This window comes from Narcine bancroftii, chromosome 1 (assembly GCF_036971445.1).
Source record: "Narcine bancroftii isolate sNarBan1 chromosome 1, sNarBan1.hap1, whole genome shotgun sequence".
NCBI lineage: Eukaryota > Metazoa > Chordata > Chondrichthyes > Torpediniformes > Narcinidae > Narcine > Narcine bancroftii.
Window position 1 is genome coordinate 56,333,647 of NC_091469.1, and position 19,500 is coordinate 56,353,146.

A 19,500-nucleotide genomic window follows, 5' to 3' on the forward strand; every position below is an offset into this window, starting at 1 on the left:
AAAAAGTCAATTTGCAAATGCCACTGTAACACAATTGGGTCATGTAGTTGGTCATGGCAAAGTTCCACCTATTCATGCTCAGGTGAATGCAATTTCTGAGTTTCCGGTTCCCAATGGCAAGAAAGCAGTGAGAAGGTTTTTAGGAATAGCAAGATATTATAGGAAATTTTGCAGAAATTTTGCTGAGGTTGCTCTTCCTTTCACTAATCATTTGAAGAAACGGGAGAAATTAGCATGGACTAGTTTGTGAGACAGCTTTAGAAAATTTAAAGGAGATGCTATGCCATTGCCGTGTATTAAAATCTGCTGATTTTGACAACCCATTTTCTTTAACATTGGATGCCAGTGAGGGAGCAGCAGGTGCAGTTTTATTGCAAAAACATAATGAAATTGACTATCCAGTTGCCAACTTTTCAGAAAAAGTTCAATATTCATGAAAGGAACTATTCCCCTATTGAGAAAGAACTGTTACCTATAGTATGCTTTGCAGAATTTTAATGTATATCTCGGTACCTCTCATGAACCAATTATGATATTTACTGACCATGATCTCTGGTGTTTTTGAATAAAATGAAGAATAAAGAACAGAAGATTGTTAAACTAGAGTTTAATATTACAAGAATATAATCTGCAAATTAATCATATCAGAGGGACAAATAATGTGATAGCAGATTGTCAAGATGTTAAAATTGATCATGTATAGAAATACTCTCAACATTGGGTTACTTTATTATAACATGTTATATATTGTGTATTGTTACCTCTTTAGTGATTTTAAAGACAGTTTAGTTATAACTGAATTTTAACTCAATAGTTAATATTCCTTTAAAGGGGGAAAGTGTGACAGAGTATATAGATATGTTTTTGGAAGATAAATTGGAAAGGTTTGTTAGAGTAGGTCACATACAAACACTTTAAAACCAATATTTTTAAAAATACTGGAGCTCTGCCCCATGCTAGACATATCTTGCTATTCAAGAGTTTTGGAGAGTGCTCAAGAGACTTCACTAATGGATTGTTGTTTACAAAAGGCAACAGATGAAAGATCTGTTGGACTGCTTTCTGTCTGGAAGAGAGCTTGCTGTTCTAAGAGCAGAGAGAGTCCAACAGGTTTTCTCTATAAGAGAGAGAGAGACTTTTTCTACAGTTTTACAGCCAGCAGTAACAGCAGTGTGGACTGGAACAAGACAAACTGGCAAGCTTGTGGAAAGCCCTATTTGGAAGATGGCCTGGTCAAAGCCTTTTTCGTTCATGCAAGAGGAGAGGACTGGCTGTCTAATGTTTCACTTGGAATAAGAGAAACAAAAAGGAACTCTGGAGAATCCTGAAGGGGCAAATTTCATCAGCAAGACACTGAAGTGGCTGATAGAAGTACTTGAATTGAGGATGTCCTGGAACAACAAATCTCTCTCTGAAAACTGACAAGAACCTTCCTGAGCGATAACCATTTACCGTTCAAACACCAAAGCCTGGTGAACTTTATAAAATGTTAAATTCTGTGCACAGTATAAAAATTGGCTGCAATCAGTGAACTTGGAGGAATGAGACGTGAGATTGGACTGTGAACCAAAGAACTTTTCTGAACTTACACACACATTACACATGTGCTTAGAATTAGAAGGGGTTTAAGTTAGTTTAAGTAAGTCAATAGTGATAAGTTAAAGTTTGATTCTGTTTTCATATTTAACGATAATTAAAAGCAACTTTTGTTTAAGTAACCATTTGTCTTGGTGAACATCTATTGCTGCTGGGTTTATGGGTCCTCTGGACTCATAACAGTATATTCATGCTAAGATTGTTGAAGACAACAAGATAGAGGAGTATGTGGACTTGCATTCACTAGTTAACCATCCCAGTAGAAGCCTCAAAATTTCATTGAGGGCTTTTATGTAGTTTCTATAATTACAAATACCACTACACATTCAAAATTAAGGTACACTTAGAAGCCACATAGTGGAATCCAGTTAACAAATCCATCGTCTTGAATCTAGTTATTCAAACAAAATTTTTCCAAGGCATGCTCTATCTCCAGTTTTAATGAAAATGGGTCCTTCTTTAAACCAATGAACTTACGAATGAACTCGTAGCCCCTAAATAACTGCTAAAATGCGTTGATTTGTTGTTGTTGATTTTGATCATCTTCAGTATTGTTGCAGCTATAATTCTTCAGGAAAGAGTAGGATAGTTGTTTACACTTATTTCTTATGCCTTACAGATTATTCAAGGGTTTTAGATAAAGATAATGAGTGTATTGTCATATATATTGTACATTGTGTATCTGCACTGAAATTTTTGTTGCAGCCAAGCAGGCACTTCATTCAAAAATAATGACAATACAGTAAAACCCCTGTTATCAGTAATTTAAGGAACTGGCAAAGAAAAAATCATCAAAAGTAAACAGATTAAAAATACAGAACTTTAAAATTGGCGCATCTCATCATTAATTCACCAAACATGCAATACACATTCTTAACTAGAAAATTCACGTATCCAACATCTACCAATCCCCATAGGTGCCGGTTACCAGGGGGTTACTGTAGTATACATAAAATCACATTTGAAAGAGAAAATAAATATAAAAGATAGATTTAAATTTAGACTTTAAAAAAATTAAGACATACAGCCACCCAATTTACATTCCATTAACCTACACCCCCACTCCCGATTCTTTTCTTTTGAATGGTGGGAGGAAACCGGAGCCCTTGGAGAAAACTCATGCAGACGTGGGGAGAACATGCAAACTCCTTACAGACAGCATGGGATTCGAACCCTGGTCCATTCCCGATAGCTGGTGCTGTAAAGGTGTTGCACTAACTGCTACGCCAACTGTGCCGCCCCTTTGATGAATATCCTTGGTCACCATAGTGCAAGAAATAAATGTCATGTTTCAATGCAGTCCTCTTGCCATGGCAAAGCAATCCTTGATTAGTGTAATGAGAGGATGTTAGAAGAGGTTGTGACCAGATCGATGGAGGTCCGAAATGATGTTGGTTGCCATGGATATCTTCAGTGGATGGAAGGTTGGAGCCTTTGAGTGAGCTAGATATGTTTGCTACCTTCTGCAGCCCATTTTGTTCCTTGGTAGTCAAATTCCTAAATCAGGCTGCAATGCAACCAGTCAGTGTACTTTCCACAGTGCACCTATAGAAGTTTGACAACCTGCTAAGTCTCCTCAGAATTTTTAGAAGCTACAGGCATTAGTGTGTCTTCTTCACAGATGCCGTGATCTGCTGGTTCTAGGAGAGATCTAAATGTGGATTTCCCAGAAACTTTAAAAAAAATTTAATTGTTTGCATCATTACAGGAAAAAAATGAATAAAACATTAATCAAATATCCAAAGCCAATGATACAAAAAAGACTTTTATATTTTTCTCTCCATCCCCCCCATCCACCCAAAAGTAAGAAAAGGAAAGAAAAGAAAGAAACATTTACCATTTAGCATATACAATAATTGTTCTTAAAAATTACTAATTAAGAGGATTGGATAAGATAGAAGAGGTGGATAAAATCCATATATGTTTCCAAATAATATAAAAATTTTCAACTCGATTCCTTTAACTATACATAATTTTTTCCAAAGGTATACAATTTTGCATCCATTATCTTTCTTCTTTGGCTTGGCTTCGTGGACGAAGATTTATGGAGGGGGTTTACTTAATAACACTTCTCCATAATCTTTCCATGATATCACTATATATTTCTTTGCAGTTGCTATTGCAGTACAAAAAAAATTCTTGGTATTTGTCCAATTTCAATTTTATATTCTTTTCATAAATATCTCCAATTAAAAATATTCTTGGATCCTTTGGTATCTTTATCTTCATAATTTGCCCTAATAATAAACTCAGTTCATTCCAAAACTTTTCCACTTTTTCACAAGACCACACTGATTGCAAAAAAAATTCCCTATTTCTTTTGCATATCCGAAAACACTTATTTGAATAATTAGGATTGTCTATTTAACTTATATGGAGTATAATACAATTGATGAAGAAATTTATATTGAACCATTTGATATCTAACATTTGCTGTATTCGTAACACTTTCATAACATAATTTTGACCAAATCTCCTGAATTTGTATATTTAAATCTTTCTCCCATCGGATTTTTTATTTATATCATTTTTTTTTCTTTACAGTTTCTTGTAATTTTATATACATATTCGTAATAAATTTCTTAACAACAAATGTATCTGTTATTATAATCTTCAAATTGACTTTGTTTAGAGAGTCTCAAATCTGCTCCCAGTCTCTCTTTCAAATACATTTTTAATTGATAATATGCAAAAATTGTATTATTAAGTATATTGTATTTATCTTTTAATTGATCAAAAGTTAAGAAAAAAAGATCCTAAGAAACAATCCTTTATTCTCTGTAAACCTTTACTAAACCAATTATCAAATAAAGAATTACTCAAAGTAAAAGGAAGAAGTTGATTTTGTTTTAATAGCATTTTTGGTCATTGATAATTTTTTAATTCCTCTCTCAATATGTTTAAAATATGTTTCAATACGGAAAAATCTTTAGTTCCTTTAAATGACTCACTATTCCATTTATACAAAATTAACTCCAGAATAGTTTCACCAATTTTATTCATTTCTATCTGAATCCAAGCTGGTTTTTCATCCCATTGATACAAGAGGTCAAAAAGCTCAATTGAGCTGTTTTAATATAATTCTTGAAATTTGTGAGTCTTAGTCCACCCTCATCAAATTTCCATATTAATTTTTCAAAAACAATTTTTGACATCTTACCTTTCCAAAGAAATTCACATATTCTTTTATTCAAATTTCGATTATATTTTTTAAAAAAATCTGGTACTTGAATGGGTAATGACTGCAACAAATATTGTATTCTTGGAAAAATATTAATTTTAATACAATTCACTTGTCCTATTAACGTTATTGGTAAATCTTTCCATCTTTTCAAATCCTCTTCCAATTTTTTTAACAATGGCAAATAATTTCATTTAAACAAATTAATTATATTTCTACTAATTTTAATCCCTAAGTACTTAATTACTTCACTTTTTCCATTTAAATTTTGTCAATCTTTTGCATTGAGAGTAATCCATACCCACCATAGGCATTACTTCACTTTTTATTAACATTCACTTTATAACCCAATGCTAACCCATACTCTTTTAATCTCTCATTCAACTTATTTAAAGATATTTCTGGTCTTGTTGTTAAATATACTATAACATCATCAGCAAATAAACTAATTTTATGTCCTTTATTATCTACTTCAAATCCTTTAATTTCATTATCAGTTCTAATTACTTCTGCCAATGGTTCAATCACTAATATAAACAAAAAGGGTGATAATGGACAACCTTGACTAGAAAACCTTTCAAGTAAAAAGGGTTGTGAGATTTGTTTATTCGTAATCACTTTTGCTTTTGGTTGATCATACAAGGTCTTTATCCAGTTTATAAAAGTATTTGGAATCCCAAAAGCATTAAGTGTCTCAATTTAAAAAAAAAATCCCATTCTAATCAATCAAATGCTTTCTCTTCATCTAATGCTACCACTAATGCGGGAATCTTCCTATTTTGTGCTATATATTTACCAAACTTAAAAATGTAACTATGTTATCTACTGCTTTTCAGTTTGATCTAAATTTATTAAATTTATTAATTTTGGCAAAAATTCAACTAGCCCATGAGCTAACAATTTTGGTACAATTTTATAGTCTGTGTTCAATAATGATATAAGTCTATATGATGAAGGCTGTAAACAATCTTTCCCTTTTTTGGAATTACAGTTATTAATGCTGTTTTAAAAAATTCAGGTAGATCATATGCCTTTTTCATTTGACCTAATACCTCCATCAATACAGGTATCAATACATCAATACAGCTCCTTAAACTCTTTATAGCATTCTGGTGGAAAACCATCCTCACCTGGCACCTTAGAGACATTAGAGTCTCAAACTTATTTTACTGAAAAATTCTCGACACTCTTATCTTTTTGTCATCCTTTAACACCGGTAATTTAATTTGTCTCAACATAGGAACATAGGAAGTAGGAACAGGAGTAGGCCAAAAATGGCCCATCGAGCCTGCTCCGCCATTCAATACGATCATGGCTGATCTAATTTATGACCTAACTGCACCTACCTGCCTTCTCCCCATATCCCCTTATTCCTCTATCATGTAAAAATTTATCTAACTGAATTTTAAATATGTTTAATGAGGCAGCCTCAACCACTTCCCTGGTTAATTTCTTATCTTATTTTCATCTCTCTTAGACTCTGAACGATAAAGGATTTCCCATGAACTTGAAGGTACTAATGCTCTCCACCTCTGTGCAATCAATGCAGTTAGGTGTGAGGTCCCTTGACCTCTCCTTCCTAAAATTCATAATAAGCTCCTTGGTCTTGATGTTGAGAACAAGATTGTTCTCCCAGGAAGGAACCAAATTCTCAATCTCCATGTGTACTGCCTCAGCATTTCCAGTATTCAACCAATAACGGTGGTGTTGTCAGTCCATGTATTAATTGCTGTGGAACTGAACTTGGCTACACAGTCAAAAGTAGAGCAGGGAACTAAGTATACAGCTTTGGGATGCCCCTGGATTGATGGTCAGCAAGGATGAGGTGACATTACTGATCTGCACTGATTTTAAATTTAAAAATACAGCACAGTAACCAACCCTTCTGGCCCATGAGCCCGTGCTACTCAAATACCCCAATGTTCTTATGACCCCCCCCCCCCCATACATTTTGATTGGAGACTGCCAATGAGAAAGTAGATGATCCAGTTGCAGAGGGACTAACAGAGTCCCAGATCCCTTCATTTGATCATGAGGTCTGCTTGTATGGTAATATTGAATGCCAAATATTAAGATCATTATTAATTATCAACAGGTGGAGAGAGATGTTCTTATGGTCCATATAATATATAATCGAACACAGAATGGAGGACCTGAGAAATGGGTGTTTTGGATTAACTTTTTTGTAGATTGTTACTGTCAGGGATCAAAGCTATGACTTGGAATACTTTGGCTAGAGGTATGACTGGTACTGGAGCCCAAAACCTAATGCCTCAGCGACAAGGAGAAAACAGTCTTCCAAGATGATCAGCACCTCAGGAGGAGGCTATCATCGATCAATCTGTTGATCTCTTATTTGTCCAGTATGTGGAGCAGCTGTTTAAATTTTGGTTTATCTGCAAGTGTCAACATACCTTTGTCTTCATAAAATCCTTTACATTCAAAGGATATGACATAATTGCATCAAATATTAAAATATTTTTTTGTAATTTGCTCGCCAGAGTTTTTATTTGTTGCAAAAAAAATAGTTTTTATTTCTCATTTCTCCCCCAGGTTCCTGCCAATCCTAGTGTTAGAACCCACAATTGGAGCACAAAGGTCACAATGTAAGTACAAAAAAAGCTTTCATGAATTCTATATTTTGTTTGTTTGGGTTAATTTACAAATTATTTGCTTTTTGAAATGTTACTTTTTGTTAATTACTCTGATGCTGATAAGATCAGTGTTTTGATGTGTCACTTAATGTTCCAAAGTTGACTTTATTGCGAAGTTCTTGTCTGATGATTTAATAACATAGAAGAATGATAAGCTCTAACACTAAAGCCTTTTGACTCCATGATTTTTCTATAAGGAGTCCATAGTGTGAGAGAGAATGGGTGTGTGTTTGCAAGGTTTAGGAAAAGGTCTGATGATGAGGTTTATAGATTTTCTTGGAGAAGTTGAGTTGTGCTGGGGAAGAAGAACTTGTGTTCTGGTCACAAGCAATGCTGGGGAATACAATCACCTTCGTCATGTTGCTGTCCTCTTTTCACCTGCAGCATTCAAGAGAAATCTGCCAGTGTAGTGTTGGATCTAAACATCGATAACACATTAAGTATAGAATCTTGTGAAAATAGTTAAATGAGCTACTTGCATTCTGAAAACTGTTAGTTGCCCACTCGCTATATGACATACCTGGTACCAAGCCAAATCTGCTGCAATAGGAGATGCCAAGGCTTCACTCTGAGATAAGCTCACTGCTGTCTTCACTCGATTTGACCACCAGAATAAAGAACCAATACACACCCCCATGTTTCGTGCTGATGCACTACTGTCAGGATCCAAGGATGATGTGCAGGCTTCCTTCAGGAGAGTAAATTCAAGGACAGCATCTTGTCTGAATGGAATACCTGGCTGCAGTGAACTGGGATTCACTGGTAGTGTGCCACATCGTTGGAGGAGGAAGGAGGGTGGCCATCTTGCAGCACCACGAGGACAACACCATCTTACCCATGCAGAGCAACCTAGGACGGTGGGGGCCACTTGAGTGACGAGCATGGAGTCTCTGGGGTCCTAGCCTCAATGGTTCTAGATCAGGACAGACCTCACCAGCTCAGCGATTCCATGGTGACTGAAGGTAAACAAACATTCCACTAAATGCCTAATCGACACGGGCTCTACTAAAGGCTTCTAATTACTGCCTATTTCTCACATCTCATTCACATTCTACGTGTGTTCTACATCAGTGTATAGTACATCCATCGTATGAAGCTCTACCCCCATCTTCTCACACTACTGGTTTCCCACCTAAACCCAGAACCCTTCTGAAGACTGCTGTGAAACCCTACCCTTAGTTATAAGCTAATAAAAGCACTTGTTTTCCCTCCAGTTATGAGAGCTTTTATTCATGCTACAATTTTATTAACTTATTCCCCAAATGATGGAAGTGTTACTCAAGCCTGGTATGCTACTGATAGACCCTTTGTCCGTCAGTGCGGCTGAGGAGTTCACATACTGGCTAGACTGCTTCCAGGCCTACATGAACGCGATCAGAGACGTCTTTCACACCGATGAACTCAGGAGGTCCGCACTTGTTTCAAGAGTAGGAATGAAGGGGTATGCATTTATCAGGGACTGCACTACATATGGCTCAGTCCCTGAAGTCACAAAACAAGGTCCTAGTGAAGCACTGACTCACTCTGCGTCACCAGCGGCCAGGAGAGACCATCGATGACGACCTGCTGGATCTGTGGACGCTTGCCAAGAAGTGCAGATATGAAGCGGCTACAGGACGCATTTGTGAAGAAGAACTGATCCCGGACACTCTAGTCATGGGAGTCCGCTCAAAGTACATGAGGCAGCAACTGCTCCAGTCGGGAAAGAAGGAACTGGCCAAATTGTTGAAACAGGCCAAGCTCAAGAATGACGACCTCAAAGCCAGGTGAACCTCTTCGAAGGGCCAGCTTCTCCTGCTACCCCTGGCCTAACGGCTGCTGCTTCCCGTGCTAGGGAGTGTTTTTACTGCAGAAAGAACCAGGATCCCCAATCTCATTGCCTGGCTAAAGACTCGGTGCGTTCCAGGTGTGGCAAGAAAGTGCATTAGGTAAGATTTGCTGTGTGAGGGGAAGCCAGGGGACGTCCGTGGCCTTGACTGCTCCCAGATCAGATTCCAGCCCCAAGCTGTCTACCCCGAATTCACCCAAACCCACTTGATGACGGAGGGTGGCAATAAGGAAACAGCGCAAAAAGGCTTGGCAGCCATCTTGCTGCGACCCAAATTCAAACTCAGTGCCACATCGTTGGAGGAGGAAAGAGGGTGGCCATCTTGCCGCACCACGAGGACAACACCATCTTACCCATGCAGAGCAACCTAGGACAGTGGGGGCCAGTTGAGTGACGAGCATGGAATCTCTGGGGTCCTAGCCTCAATGGTTCTAGATCAGGACAGACTTCACCAGCTCAGCGATTCCATAGTGACTGAAGGTAAACAGACATTCCACTAAATGCCTAATCGACACGGGCTCTACTAAAGGCTTCATAGACTCATGGACTGCGCAAAATTACAACCTGAAGATGAATCCTTCTAATTACTGCCTATTTCTCACATCTCATTCGCATTCTACGTGTGTTCTACATCAGTGTATAGTACATCCGTCGTATGAAGTGATGAAGTTCTGTAAATTTTGCTTGTATATACTTGATGAATTGTGTGCTCTGGTGTTGTTGGGGTTGGACTACCTATGTCACTTTTAAAGCGTGACCTTGAAGTATTCTGGTCCCCTCCCCTCTGTAACAGTTTGGAATGGAGGTCCCCTAAAATCAGAACCCACATGCAGCCTCTCCACACTGAATATCAACCCCCCCCCCCTTCCTGAATCTGTCCTCAATCTGCACCTATTGCTTCCAAGACCAGGAGGTACAGCACAGAAGGACTTATAAGGTCTGAGACAAGTCTGGTATGCTACTGATAGACCCTTTGTCCCCCAATGCAGCTGAGGAGTTCACATACTGGCTGGACTGCTTCCAGGCCTACATGAACGCGACCAAAGACGTCTTTCACACCGATGAACTCAGGAGGTCCGCACTTGTTTTAAGGGTAGGAACGAAAGGGTATGCAGTCATCAAGGACTGCATTACATATAGTTTGGTTCCTGAAGACTGCTCGATGAAGGTATAATCGAACCTAGCACCAGCCCGCGGAGAACGCAAGTGGTAGTGGTAAAAGGGGAAAACAAGTCCAAGCTAGTAATTGACTATAGCCAAAATACTAATCAGTATACATTCCTGAACGCATACCCCCTCCCTCAAATTGGCTCTATTTGACCATCAACCTGAAAGCTGATTATCACCAGCTGCCAATCCATTCTGAGGACTGTCCATATATGGCATTCGAGGCTAACGGTTGCCTCTATCAATTCTGGACAGTCCATTTTGGAATCATTAATGAGGTTTCAATGGGTTAAAGGCTACCTTCCCCTACCTCAATAATGTCACCATCTGTGGCCACAACTTGGAAGACCATGACGCTAACCTCCAGAGTTTTCTCCATGCTTCAAAAGCCCTGAACCTCACTTATAACTCTGACAAATACGTTTTTAGGACTAAATGCCTGGCTATCCTTGGCTACATGGTGGAGAATGGCATCATTGGCCCCAATCACAATAGGATGTACCCCCTGTTAGAGCTCCCTGTTCCCAGGACCACAAAGCCCTTAAGGAGATGCCTGGGGTTTTTCTCATATTACACCCAGTGGATCCCTCAATATGCTGATAGGGTTCACTCTCTCATAAAAGCCCCTTATTCCCCCCTCTCAGCTGAAACCCAAACTGCTTTTAACCACTTCCGCAATCACATTGCAAAAGCCGCCTTGCATGCAGTGGATGAGAATATACCTTCCAAGTGGAAAACGAAGCTTCAGATGTAACCCTGGCTGCTACCCTCAACTAGGCGGGCAGGCCATTTGCATTTTTCTCTCAGACATTACAAGGCCATGAGCTCCAGAAGCCATCTGTGGAAAAGAAGGCCGTGAGGCACTGGAGACACGGCCTGGCTGGTAGAAGATTTATGCTACTCACTGACCAGTGCTCTGTCACATTCATGTTTAATAATGTCAAGAGGCCCAAAATCAAGAATGACAAGATTGCTTGATAGAGGATTGAGCTCTCCACCTACAGTTATGACATTGCCTATCAGCCAGGAGCTCTTAATGACCCTCCAGATGCTTTATCCAGAAGAAGTTGTGCCTCTGCACATATTGGCCAACTGCAGTCTCTGCATAATGAACTCTGCCATCCAGGGGTCACCTGCATGGCTCATTTTGTCAAGGAGCAGAATCTGCCCTTCTCCACGGAAGATGTTAGGGAAATGACCAGGTCTTGCCAGGTCTGCGCGGACCTGCACTCCTACCTCCCTGCAAAGGTGCACCTGATCAAGTCATCCAGGCCCTTCGAACAGCTCAATGTTGATTTTAACGGAGCTCTCCCCGCCACAAACGGGAACTCCTTCTTCCTCTCTATCATTGACGAGTACTCCCACTTCCATGTCCAGACATGTTCACATCATCAGTCATAAAGGCCCTAGACTCTATTTTTGCACATGAGCAGAAGCAAGATCAATCCCCTGGAGGAAAGGGTGAAACTGCTCCATGCTAATCCCACGAACACCTATGTGGAGTACCTGGATGCCAGGGAGGAACCATCTCCATCAGGGATCTGGCACCCATCGGAACAGGGTCCGTTGTCTCAGGTGCCCTGTGAGCCATGGAGCTCATTCTCGCCACCCCCAGTCAAGGCCTTATGGGATCTGGTTCAGGAGGAAAGTGCATCTCCCTCCACCTTTGAGCCGGAGACCCAGCCCGCCTCTCCTCCCTCACAAGGGGACCAGGAGATCCAAGGAGAGTCCAAGGCCCCCTGGTGCTAAGGCGCTCCACCAGGATCTCCAGTCCCCCAGACTGCTTAAATCTGTAAATTTGTAAATAACTGTATATTTTCAGCCATTTTTTTCTGAACCCATGTTCTCTGTTTTAATTTACAGACCCTAAATTCTATAGGAAGGGGTGAATGCAGTGAACTGGGATTCACTGGTAGTGTGTTGTGCTGATGGCTGGTACCTGCCTCCTGGCTCCACCCCCATCTGCTCACAAATAACCCTGGTTTCCCTCCTCAACCCAGAACCCTTCTGAAGACTACTGGAAACCTTACCCATAGTTGTGCTGATGGCTGGTACCTGCCTCCTGGCTCCACCCCCATCTGCTCACAAATAACCCTGGTTTCCCTCCTCAACCCAGAACCCTTCTGAAGACTACTGTGAAACCTTACCCATAGTTATAGTTATAAGCTAATAAAAACATTTGTTCTCCTTTCAGTCGTGAGAGCTTTTATTCATGCTACACTGGCTGAATACTGAAAACCTGTGCTGGCCAACTGGCTGATGTTTTCATGAATATCTTCAACATCTCACTCCGACAAGCCATGGTACCCACCTGCTTCGAGCAAGCCTCATTTCTACTGGCACCGAAGAAGAGTGTGCTAAACTGTCTAAATGACGACTGAGGAATGACACTCACATTCACAGTGATGAAGTGTTTTGAGAGGCTGGTGTTGAAACATAACAGCTCCTGTCTAAGTGGGGACATGGATCTAATTCAATTTGCATTCCATAGCAACAGGTGTACAGGAAATGCCATCTCACTGGTTCCACATAAAACCCTGGACAGCAAAGATGCATACACCAGGATGCACTTTATTGACTAGTCTGTCATTCAGCACCATCATCCTTTCAAAACTGACCAGCAAACTCCAAGACCTGGGCTCAATACCCCACTGTGTAATTAGGTCCTGGGTTTCCTCACCTTCAGACCATCTCCACAGACTCAATTAGCACTGGAGTACTACAGGGCTAAGTTTTTAGCCCTCTGCTCTATTCACTTTATACCTATGTCTGCGTGGCTTGGTATGATCACAATACCATTTAAAAATTTGCTAATGATACCTCAAAAATGTGCTGCATACAAATGAGGATGAGTCAGTCAGTATGCAGGAATGAGACTGGAAACCTGGCTGAATGATTCTGGGTCGTTGTTGAGTACAACAACCTTGTACTCAGTATCAACAAAAATCAAGGAGTCAATTTAGGACTTTAGGAAGGGAAAACCAAAGGTGTATGATCAGTGATCATTGGAGAGAGTGACCAAAATTAAATTCCTGGGAGTCACTATCTCGGAAGACGTTTCCTGGACCCCTAATGTCATAAAGAAGGAAATACGTCAGTGCCTCTACTTCTTCAGGAGTTTGCTTAAGTTTGCAATGACATTGGAAACCTTAGCAGACTTCTATAGCTGTGTAGTGAAAAGTGTGCTGGCTGGCTGCACCAATATGACTGAGCGGAAAGCCGTGCATAAAGTAGTCGACACAGCCAAGTATATCACAGGCAAAACTCTCCCTACAATTGAGAAAATCTCCATGGGACGCTGCCATTGGAGAGCAGCAGTAATCACCAAGCATCCACACCATCCAAGACATGCTGTGTACTCGCTGCTGCCATCAGGAAAGAGGTACAGGTGCCATAAAACTCATACCACCAGATTCATAAACTGTTGTTTCCCCTCAACCATCAGACTCCTGAACAACAGGCTCAATGAGACATTTTTCACATTATTTCTGAATATTTATATTTTTCTGTATTTGCATAGTCAATTTGTTAATATTTCTTTATTTGTTTACAGTTCTCTCATGTATACATATTTTAAGTAAAGTTTATACCACCAATAATCAGAAATTTTGCCTGGCCCACAGGGAATATAATCTCAGGATTATACATAATGGCATGCATGTACTATGATAATAAATATGAACTTGAACTTGTCAAAATGAGCATTTACATGATTGGCTTCTGATTTCATTTCTATTTTTCATTTTAACATCCCAGCTTCAACCAAGACATAATTTAAATAGTGTGTGTGTGTACATGCGCGCATGCGTGTTTTTAAAATAACTAATGTTGCACAAGTACAGTAAACATTTTGATTTGTCAATAGATGGTTGTATTAATAAAATGAACTACTGCAATAAACAATTATTTCTTAAATCCAACTTGTCATTCTCTTTAATTTGCTTTCTGTAACAAAACAGTAAAATAAATCCACAGTGTATATTAATGTAATTTTGATGGGGGAGAAGGAATTTAATTTGCACAGTGAATTTGATCACTGTGTACATTAGCTAACTTATGCAAAACTTTTTCAGTGATTGCATTTTTTACAGCCAATTATTTAGTTATATTCATCTGGCTTTTTATAACAAGATAAAATCAGATTTTTAAGAACAAAAATTGTTACCTGTTTAGGTCAGGTAGAGAGGAATATTAACCTAAATGACCCTGAGGGTCTTTGTGATTGTCAGCTGCAGATAATTGTCCTTTTTCCTTAACAAAAAACGCTAATAGTCCTCCGCAGGATTTGTTGCCTTTTATCCTTTTGTAATAATAGTGTTTAACCATCATTATTTTGAATTGATTTGGTACTAAGGTGCTACTATTTGGTACTACACATGTAGTGAAAATGAGAAGACATGGTGCAGTGTCCTTCAGCTCTGATTGTCAAGCATCCATGATCTCCAGTTACTTCATTTTGATAAAAACTTATTCTTCTGATCATCTTTGCTGAATTGTATGTAAAATTGCATTGGATTTCCAACCAGTTACTTTTATTAAGGCTTAAGATTTTAAAATATATAATTTTAAAACTTGCAGTTGTGTTGTGAAAAACGTAGCATTCAACATTTTCTTTCACATAAAAGAGTGTTTTTAAAATTTTAATCCCAAAATACTGCTGTATATTTCATTATTTTTAGTAAAACAGTTTGCTTCACTTTGACTGTAAAGGTTATAAAGGTTAAAACATTGTGTTTATTTTGTAGCTATCCCTTTAAGAAATTATGGTTTGTAGTGTTACCAAAGTGACTATGATGTCATATGTCATCATATCTGATTGGGAGCTTGCATTTCATTCTTTGAAGAATTATGAAGGAGACGTAAGCTTGAGATACTTTTCTTTGAATTCATCTTAATTTGTCTTAATCATCTTAATTTTGGCTTCTATCTGTTTAAAGTGGAATATTGTTATATTATTATTAAGGCGAGAAATCAGACTGCTCAAACTACAGGGGAATCACGTTGCTCTCCATTGCAGGCAAAATCTTCGCTAGGATTCTACTAAATAGAATAATACCTAGTGTCGCTGAGAATATTCTCCCAGAATCACAGTGCGGCTTTCGCGCAAACAGAGGAACCACTGACATGGTCTTTGCCCTCAGACAGCTCCAAGAAAAGTGCAGAGAACAAAACAAAGGACTCTACATCACCTTTGTTGACCTCACCAAAGCCTTCGACACCGTGAGCAGGAAAGGGCTTTGGCAAATACTAGAGCGCATCGGATGTCCCCCAAAGTTCCTCAACATGATTATCCAACTGCACGAAAACCAACAAGGTCGGGTCAGATACAGCAATGAGCTCTCTGAACCCTTCTCCATTAACAATGGCGTGAAGCAAGGCTGTGTTCTCGCACCAACCCTCTTTTCAATCTTCTTCAGCATGATGCTGAACCAAGCCATGAAAGACCCCAACAATGAAGACGCTGTTTACATCCGGTACCGCACGGATGGCAGTCTCTTCAATCTGAGGCGCCTGCAAGCTCACACCAAGACACAAGAGAAACTTGTCCGTGAACTACTCTTTGCAGATGATGCCGCTTTAGTTGCCCATTCAGAGCCAGCTCTTCAGCGCTTGACGTCCTGCTTTGCGGAAACTGCCAAAATGTTTGGCCTGGAAGTCAGCCTGAAGAAAACTGAGGTCCTCCATCAGCCAGCTCCCCACCATGACTACCAGCCCCCCCACATCTCCATCGGGCACACAAAACTCAAAACGGTCAACCAGTTTACCTATCTCGGCTGCACCATTTCATCAGATGCAAGGATCGACAATGAGATAGACAACAGACTCGCCAAGGCAAATAGCGCCTTTGGAAGACTACACAAAAGAGTCTGGAAAAACAACCAACTGAAAAACCTCACAAAGATAAGCGTATACAGAGCTGTTGTCATACCCACACTCCTGTTCGGCTCCGAATCATGGGTCCTCTACCGGCACCACCTACGGCTCCTAGAACGCTTCCACCAGCGTTGTCTCCGCTCCATCCTCAACATCCATTGGAGCGCTCACACCCCTAACGTCGAGGTACTCGAGATGGCAGAGGTCGACAGCATCGAGTCACGCTGCTGAAGATCCAGCTGCGCTGGATGGGTCACGTCTCCAGAATGGAGGACCATCGCCTTCCCAAGATCGTATTATATGGCGAGCTCTCCACTGGCCACCGTGACAGAGGTGCACCAAAGAAAAGGTACAAGGACTGCCTAAAGAAATCTCTTGGTGCCTGCCACATTGACCACCGCCAGTGGGCTGATAACGCCTCAAACCGTGCATCTTGGCGCCTCACAGTTTGGCGGGCAGCAGCCTCCTTTGAAGAAGACCGCAGAGCCCACCTCACTGACAAAAGGCAAAGGAGGAAAAACCCAACACCCAACCCCAACCAACCAATTTTCCCTTGCAACCGCTGCAATCGTGTCTGCCTGTCCCGCATCGGACTGGTCAGCCACAAACGAGCCTGCAGCTGACGTGGACTTTTTTACCCCCTCCATAAATCTTCGTCCGCGAAGCCAAGCCAAAGAAATTATTCAGTATACTTTGTTTATTAATTGTTATGAAAATCTCAATGCAAAGTTATGCCAAATATTTATACGTTTTGTCAATGAGTTAAAGCTGCATACAGCTGCAACTATGAAGTTTGATATATTGGATTAATAAGATAGTAATTCAGAATATCGTTGCTCACATTTCCTTGAAGATTACACTTTTTGGTGGGAAATACTAGAATTTGGAAAGTGTCATCTATATTTTTATTCAAAGAAAAGTGTGTAATTGTGTACTTTGTTTGGAAGAAAGGCTCGTAAAATATATCTGCAAGAACTCAACTTGACTTAAAAACAAGAAGGATTTAAGCTTCAACAAGAAGCTGTTTTCTGTGAGAATATGTCTGCTAATTACACAGTTTGAAATTGAGCCAGGACTTGGTAGACATCTGTGACCTTGAAAGTGATAAGCCAACTGCTAGCAGCCAGAATTTGGCAGGAAGTCCATAAGTATGTGTTCTAAAAACACCTGATCAGCCAGAGAAATCTTCTTAAAGGGACCAAGCAGGATACAAATTTGTTTACAGTTCCCAGGAACCAGGAGAAGAGGAGAAAACAGGCTGCAGAGTGAAGAACCCAAGATGGATAAGAAGAAGTCTCATCGGGCTAAAGGCTTCAAGCAAGCAGCTCCTCTCAAAGAACTGTTTGGTTGTGAGTTAATCCAGCAAGGCAACATCAGCAAGACAACGCTTGGCAGGAGATTGGAGACAGTCATCATTGAAGAAGCGGCTTCAACTCAAAGCAAGAAGAAGATTCTGATAGGCACTGCAGGCTTCATTAGCTGACAAAGGCTAGTGGAATTGAATCAGATGTTGCAAAATCCCACTGGTGCTGTACCGAGCAAAATGCTGAAGATAGAGAGTCAGTGGTATCTGAAAGTTCAGATGTGAATTCTGATGATAGTATTTCCAAGGTTATGATCACAGGAAATTTTCAAAGTCTTCAAAGGTATCTAGAGAAAGTACAGCTTCATGTGCTTCAAGCATATCAGCTATGCATGCTAAGGCGGAAGCAGACTTGGCTACTATCAATACACAAAATGAGTGGTTGGAGAAGAGACATGCTCTAGAAGATATGGAAGATGAAATGAAGAATCAGCACCTAAAGCAAGAAGCTGAAATGAAGATTCAACAAGAACAACAAAAAAGATTATTGAAGAGAGAAAAAACTAGATCTTGAGGAACAATATGCTATGAAGATGGCCAAAGTAAAAGCATTACCTCAGGCTTCTGCAAGATCTATCACTCAAAGTGAAATACCCAAAGGGCCAGCACCAACACACCAACACTCCAGCAGATCAGTGGGTATCACAGCCACAAGAAATGAGTCGACTCGAGCAAGGAGCCACGGGTGGCGCTGCTAGTGCTCGGATATCAATAACCAACCCTGTGAAAGGGCTTACGACATTCAATCTCTTCTGAGCACACAATTTATGAATCTTCCTGAAGGGAAAAAGGTACAACCATGCGAGTTGATCATACTCAACAATTGATGTCTCTTGGATTGCTGAAGAACCAATGACAAGTCAAGGATCTTCACCAATGCCATCACTTACATAGCAAAGATCTCCACCAATGACATCATTTACAACTTAAGGTCCTACACCTATGGCACCAGATCATGTTCCGTATGCTCCATTCATAGCAAGACAACCAGTCACAAGCCTTGGGGGACAAGACAACATAATATCACTCATAGCAAAACAAAATGAAATTTCTGCTGTTAGCACAGCAACAAGGTTCATATGGTTTACCCAAGAAGGAAATTCTAATTTTTAATGGAGATCCATTGCAATATCTGACATTCATGAAATCCTTTGAATATCACATTGAAGGTAATACTAAAAACGCTCAAGATCATCTGTATTACCTGGAACAGACTACTGGAGGACAGGTGAAGGAGTTAGTCAAAAGTTGCCAATATATGGATCCAGAACAGAAGGTTTTAAAAGGGCAAAATAATTATTGCATCATCATTAAGGCGATGAACATAAAATCGCAAGGGGCCACAATGACAAGATTCTTTCTTGGTCAGAAATAAGATTAAAGGATGCAAAGGCTTTACCAGCATGTGCACTCTTTCTGAGACAATGGGAAGTAGTATACATTTACAAGAGCTGATTTTGCTTGCTAATTTGTCGATTATTGTCAGTAAATTACCTTATAAGATGAGGGAATTATGGAGAACCAAAGTTGCAGAACTTAAGATGCTTACTGTAAGGGATACCACTTTTGACGATGTTGTACAATTCTTGGGATGGTATGTATATGTTAACACTGTACCAGTATTTTGGAATATTAAGGAAACTTCATTAGTTCCTAAAGATGTAAAGAAGTCTAAATCATTGTCTCAACAGAAACCAAAGGGAAGTACCTTTTTTATTGCTGTATCAGATACAATCATAAGGAAGATCAAGAAAACAAAGAAAAAGGAAGATCAGACTGTTCAGGAAAACTGTTTGTATTGCAAAGATAAGCAAGCTTTAGAAAAATGTTCACAATT

At 39.8% G+C, this 19,500-nt stretch overlaps 1 protein-coding gene across 11 annotated transcripts in view; it reads left to right on the forward strand.

The window, feature by feature from the left end:
- Positions 1-19,500, forward strand: part of LOC138758400 (transcription factor RFX3-like) — a 342,380-nt gene that overhangs the window by 74,659 nt on the left and 248,221 nt on the right. For 10 of the 11 annotated variants that reach the window (XM_069927263.1, XM_069927325.1, XM_069927330.1 and 7 more), the window contains one exon: positions 7,331-7,383. The gene's annotated coding sequence lies outside the window, so the exon portion shown is untranslated. Of the gene's footprint in view, positions 1-6,254; positions 6,291-7,330; positions 7,384-19,500 lie in introns of all 11 variants that reach the window. The other variant, XM_069927288.1, reaches the window with a different exon arrangement.